The 6,608-nt window shown below is 28.6% G+C and overlaps 1 long non-coding RNA gene across 1 annotated transcript; it reads left to right on the forward strand.

The window, feature by feature from the left end:
* Positions 1–4,915, forward strand: LOC147800999 (uncharacterized). Its single transcript, XR_015430803.1, has 4 exons — positions 1–220; positions 1,160–1,304; positions 4,114–4,349; positions 4,587–4,915. It is a non-coding gene; the product is annotated as an uncharacterized LOC147800999 (long non-coding RNA).
* The last annotated feature ends 1,693 nt before the right edge of the window (positions 4,916–6,608 follow it).

Below are 6,608 nucleotides of genomic sequence, written 5' to 3' on the forward strand. Positions count from 1 at the left end.
TGATATTTGGTCAATTTAGGAATTGGTAACTGGGCGGAGTGAGCTTGACGCTAGCTTTTATCCATCAATCTTCTTATAACCCTATATTGATTGACCCTACAAACTTTTTCGCCAAAGCAATTGGCGTTGTTTAAACAAAAGCTATTGTTAGAGGAAGCCATTTTCTGTATTTGACTGCGCGGGATTTCATATTTTATCATTATGAATGTTTTAATTACAGGTAATTCTTATTAATTAAAGTTTTATAATATTAGTGTATGTTTCATAGCAGTATATAAAAAAATTACATGAAATTTAAAAAAGATTAATGAATTTTATTAAATATCTGTGAATACCACGCTTTAGATTTTAAAGTAAATAGTTTGTTTCTCCTCTATATGTAAAATGTATGTATTTTAAGAAAATCGTTATAAAAAAAAATTTATTTATCTAAGTTTTTCTCTGCTTCCTTAGAAATCCTTGGTTTGATCTGTCGAAAATGTGTGAAGCAGTTTAGTAATGAAATTTCATTTAGTTAAATTACTTGATTTATGTTTATTTTAGTGACATAATACAGAGGTATCTTTTTTTTCTAGGAAATATATTGCTAATTGAAATTTATTTTATATAGAAAGCTTAATATTTAATTTTCTTAAAAATAGTGAAGAGTTTTTTGATCATGTCTAAAATAATTTGTTTCGATTTTATTGAAAACTAATCTAAAAAAAAATTCTGAGAGAAATGGAACAAATTTAGATAATATTTATAATTTTCATTCACAGTTACTGCATTCATTATTATTCTTTTAGGTTGTCTTAACTATTGAATAAATTATGAGCATGCATACTTTTAAAAAAAGATTTTATTCTGTATGTTTCACATTTATGTGCAAAACAATTTGTACTCAGTAATTTGTTTTATTTAAATACATAATACAAATACTATAATAAATTAGAAGATAATTCAGATTAGCAAGTTATCCTTATTGGATATTAATATGAAATTGAATTTTTTCAATTATTTAACTTCTCAAACTATATCTATAATTGTATTTTTTTCATTAACCTAAGATTTTTAACAGTTTACGTATAAATGGACAATGTAAAGCAAACCTTTCATATTTCTTCTTTCTCTTCATAAAATACAAACTAATAAGATACTTTGTTATATTTTTTACTAGGTGATTCCCTTTAGAAGTATTTAGCTAATTACTTAAATGCTGAATGAAAATGGGATATCGATGTTTGCACACCCTGGAATCGGTGTGGACAAATTAAGTGTGCAGTTGTGAAGGGACGATAGTGTTTTTGTCTTAATTCATGTTGGTAAGTTGAAATGTAATTTATTTACATATTCAATGATTATATATCTAAACCATTTGTTGGCTCTGTTTGTATCTTGTGTAACTATTCTAATTCAGATACTGATTTTTTTTTTTCAATATTACTCATGGTTGTGCTATAAAATAATTTATTTTGCTTTTCTTAAAAATTAAGGAACTAATGATGTGCAATTGGGTACAATGCCCTACTTTAAAAAACTGGCTTTTGTGGTTAATAAAATTTGTGGGGTTATTGGTGAGATTTTGTTTGGTGATTTGTGGAAGAATAATTCTGGGCAGCCAGCCGCCAGGAACTAAAAAAAAAGAAGGGAACTCGGAAGGTATAACTCGTAACCACCCCCATGCAACTATCTACAAGTGTTTTTTTTTGTTATTAAATTTGCAAGTTTAAAATCTGTTGAACACCTTGGCGATTGTAGTTGGCTCGGCGGATCACAATACAGAAATATTCCTGAGATGTTTTTCTCGAACGAAGAGTTTAGAAATTTCTCATGCTGAAAGATCAGCGTATGCATCAACATTTTGCTAATCTTGAAAACGTCACTATAAAGCAATTCAATGAAGTAATTAAAACTTTGTGAATTTTACTTTGGCTAATGTTCTGTGAATCAGCTTTATCTGTGGATGAATGTACTAGTTAAGATCACATACATTTAAACTGCCAGGACCATATTCAACTGGCAAACATCTTTGAAGAATGCATGGCAAAGTTGCTAAAAAAGGAAGTGTATTTATTTATACACAACTTTATATACTAATTATATGAAAATATTGTAATCTTGTCTTGACATTTAGCCAGATAACCAGAACTCATCCCATACAAATAAGAAAGAGTAGTCACAGTCAAAAGTCTGTTTAGAAGAAATTTTGGTCCGTTAACGAACTATTCACAAAATATCTTTTCATAAAAACTGACATTTCACAAAATAATTTATCTTTTACTTAGACTCTTCACAAATTCGTTTATCTTCATTATTGTTTTGTTAATTGAATAAACCCTTCCCAAGAGGGGGGGGGAGAACGACAGATGTAAACGAAATAAATTTTGTCTTCGACAGACGTTCTTCCTTTATTCGTCCGAAATGAATATTCTGCATTCAGCAGTATAGGCAAAATACCAAATATTTGTATGTTGCATCTCTAATTTAGTAGCAGCAATTGCTGTTTATTTTTTAAATTTTAATTTTTTTAATTTTACAGTGTTGGGCATAATCTTGTAAGTCTTTACAATTTAAAAACTCTTTGAAAAAGTTTTTTTTTGCAATAACAGACCCTATTTGCACTAATTCACAAAAGCAGGACCCTGGTTGAAAGAATGTGACCTAACATTTATTTTATATTCACAAATTACGAGTAATTTTTTCTCAATTTTGCAAATGCGGACCTTTCACAAAATGTCTGGACAGATCCCTGACAGTACTTGAACAGATTTAGTACTATGATGCTGTAAAGAAAAATATTCAGAATGTATTCAGTAGAGAGTGTTATTTTCTAATATTCTTATCTGTGCTACTTTACACAATGCAGAAAAATGTTTAGATGCTATAGATTATTTTATGACTAATTCTCTCTCTCAATGATTCTGGTTCTACCCTTAAAGGACAGGGGGAAGATTGTTTAGAGCATTGTCCCTGAATTATAAATACCCTTCCACTCTAAACGCCTTTGGTAAAATATACTAAATGAATAATGCTAATAACACTAATGAATAATGCCCATTGCTATTTCAAAATAGCAATGGGTATAATGTTCAACACTAAAAGAGATTATAAAAAAAATTTCGATTGCACGGAGATTACTCTAATTCTATTCTTTGTTAGCTTGAATGAGATGTAGACTCAACAGAAGCTAATACGAGTGCCTCAGTTTGTATCTTTCTCTATTATTACTATAATGTTTTTTGTTATGATTATTCGGAGAATTGTATATTATTAACAGTGGCATTTTACCTTAATCATTGTGAGTTTTTTCCCCAAACTGTATTGTTTAGTACGGATTGTTTACTGTTAGTACAGCACTGTTTATAAATTATTACAGTATTAATAGAATAATTAAAGTCAATGAATTAAATGATCTTTTAATGTTTATCAGTATTTGTCTTTAATCAAACTCTGGTTAAGAAAAAGACAGTGCCCCACCAGTTAGTGTATTCCTCTTTTATTAATAAAATTAATAATATATATTTTTTTAATTAGATTATTTTAAAAATATTTATTACTTTTGTTTTTATCAGTGGCATTTATTGCATTCTAAATAAAAACTAATTTAATGTTTAAACTAGATACTAATAAGTTTAGAAAATTAATTTATGATTTTATTTTTTATTCTTGAAAAAGGTTTAGAAAATAATATTCATTAAAGAACTGGTGATGTCGACAGAATTTAGATGATTAGATACTAAAAAACTGGGCGCAGTGCAATCAAACCTGAACAATAGACAAACACATCAACATGTACTGGCTCATCATTAAAAGACAGCGTGGGGATAACTCGACATGCACATTCCATGATCCATCATGGACTCGTGCCTTTAAGAAGCCTACGTGGCTGTCTCTAGGGTAAACAGTGACTCAACAGTGCACACACCAACTGAACAATTGGCTGTGGGGTCATTTATGTTGTGTAAAGAAAATATAAAAAAAATCTGTGCTGTGACTAACTATTAAATTCTGTAATGTAATGTCCTGTGGTTGTCTTGTTCTTTAAGCCATTAGTCTTTATATGTAAACCCTGATTGATGCTGCAATAGAAATATTAAATAATATTAATCAGACACTTCCCCTCTCTTTCAGTTGTAAGTAACCTGACTAAATTGGGGATCTGCAAAAAGAATTTAAAAGAAAAAATCGAGCAACAAACCTAACGTTGCAATTATTTACACTCCTTTTTTATGTCTTGATTTTAAAGTGACAGATGTGTCAAATCCCCAAGTATGAGTTTGAGTGATGCTTCCACCCAAAAGAGCTGTGAGACCACTCTGAAAGTGTCGCAAGTATGCCATATGCGTGGAAAAAGATGGATATGCCAGGTTTAATAATTATTTTTTTTTTTCTGTTTATCTCTGCTTATAACTTAAAACAAATACTTCTGTGCTAAATGTTCTTTCACTCTGTAATTCAAATTGATTCAAACTACTGTATGCAATCCTTTATTAAATTCACAATTTGAAGAGTTGTGCTTTTATCTATATACTTAACCATTGGTTGAAATCTTAACAAGGTATCTTGATTACAATATTAATTTGAAGCAACTTGTTCTCTTCTAGCTTTTGCCTGGATTCTACTGATGATTCATGTTTGTCCCGGGGAATAGTCTCACAGCATTGTCTGCTTAAAGCTTTTCTGTGAGATATGTTTACCAGGACTTGTTTCTACAATGATGTATGCAGATTCTCATTTAGTTTGAAGAATATCTCTGTACCATAACAAGATAACATTTCAGTCATTGATTTTGCTATATGTATTAAATATAATTGTATATTTTTTAAATTCTTAAAAATAATTAAGCTCTTTATTTTCCGGCACGGTTGTCAGTTAATAATATAACTGAAGTCTTTGATTGGATTCTGATCCACTAGAATTTTAAGGTAATATGATTTCTATTTTTTTATCTAGAGAAATGATTTTATTTTACAGCTGACTGAGCAGACAATAGCATAGCTGCCAACTGTTCATAATTTTTTAGGATTTGTTCCTAATTTTTAAATCCAATCTGAAAATCTGATATTTTTATAAAAAATCTGAATTTTCATAAAATTTTTGATTTTAAACCAATCCTTTTTTCTGATTGCCACAAGCACGCATCCTGTGATTATTGTGCTAAAGTAATTTTTAGTAGCTTTTTATTGGAAAATATTATTCCAATAGCTGTCTGTTGCTGATTATTTCACTAAATTATTATTTTTGGAAATTTTTTTTTGTAGTATTTAAACACTTGCATCAGAAATATTTGTTTATGATGTAGATTATTATTTACCTGTGTTTTATAATTTGGAGATAAATAATTATATATTGATAGGTAATGTTTGTTTTTAATATATTATACCGGTATTCCTAATTATAAAATATTAATATTTTAAGTTTCCCACAAAAGATAGCGTTTATAGTTTTGTTTTACTAATTTACATATTTAAATATATGTCTATTAATGTTATGATTTAATAGTTAAATTTTTATCTTACTCTCGTAATTAGTGCATATAATTTTGTCTCATATAGTGTTCCTAATTTTTGATTCCTAAGGTTGGCAGCTATGCAATAGTTATAAAGAAAGACTTGGCTGCTTTTTTTCTCAGGATGATGCCACTAGTAGTGGTCATAGACCTTATATGATTGCATCTGCAAGCACCTTCATAGAGTCAAGCTAGCTACCATATTCTGTCTATTGTGTAAGAATAAAAACAAATATACGTGCTTCAAATTCTCAGATCCAACTTGAATAATTTTTTCTTCTTCCTTTTTTATACTTTTTACATATACTGTACTCTTACCACTAAAAATAAATATATTCGAAAGAAAATATATCTCATTTATTTATTCTTTCTTGAAGATGTATATCAAGAGAAAGATACTATTTTATAGTACATATGTATCCAAGGTGCTACTACTTTAACACTGCAACTATTTCAATTTAAATTAATCTCAAGTTAGAATTTAATGCTACTATATTTAATTAAAATTTTGAAAATACGTCCAATAGTACGTTTAGAAGTCATTTGACTAAAATATTGATAAGTATTGAACAAGAGCTAGCTCTTGACCTGAGAAAAAAACCAGAGTTTTGGGAAACGAAAAGCGTTAGTTAACTTATTTTTAACGAACTAATTTTTATAACTGTAATTCAACTTTTTTTTATTTTCAACTAGCTGAATATCCACTCTTCGAACAGGATTAATAAAATTAAAAAACAATAACTCGGTACTGAACAACCCAATGAAATCGTGGACAAAACTGAACGGTATATACTGACAAAATTAATAAGCAAAAACATAACAAAACCTGTTTTTTGTAGTTCAGCCCATTAAAATTGAGATTAACTGTATTCAGCATTACTAGGCATAATATCGAAATTTACCATTAACTTGAAATTTTTGTAAATGAGTAATTTTTTTAATTTATATAAAAGGAATTACCTATATTAATTAAGCATCATTGGCGGCAATAATAGTATGGCGCTTGTTTACGATTAATCTAAACGAATAAGTACCTGAACTCCATAAATGTTGCTTTTTGTAACATAATGGCTTACTTTTTAGTATTTCAATATGCATCTATTACATTACTTAAATG

Source organism: Parasteatoda tepidariorum, chromosome 12 (genome assembly GCF_982258835.1).
Source record: "Parasteatoda tepidariorum strain Cologne lab strain chromosome 12, Ptep-v5.0, whole genome shotgun sequence".
Taxonomy (NCBI): domain Eukaryota; kingdom Metazoa; phylum Arthropoda; class Arachnida; order Araneae; family Theridiidae; genus Parasteatoda; species Parasteatoda tepidariorum.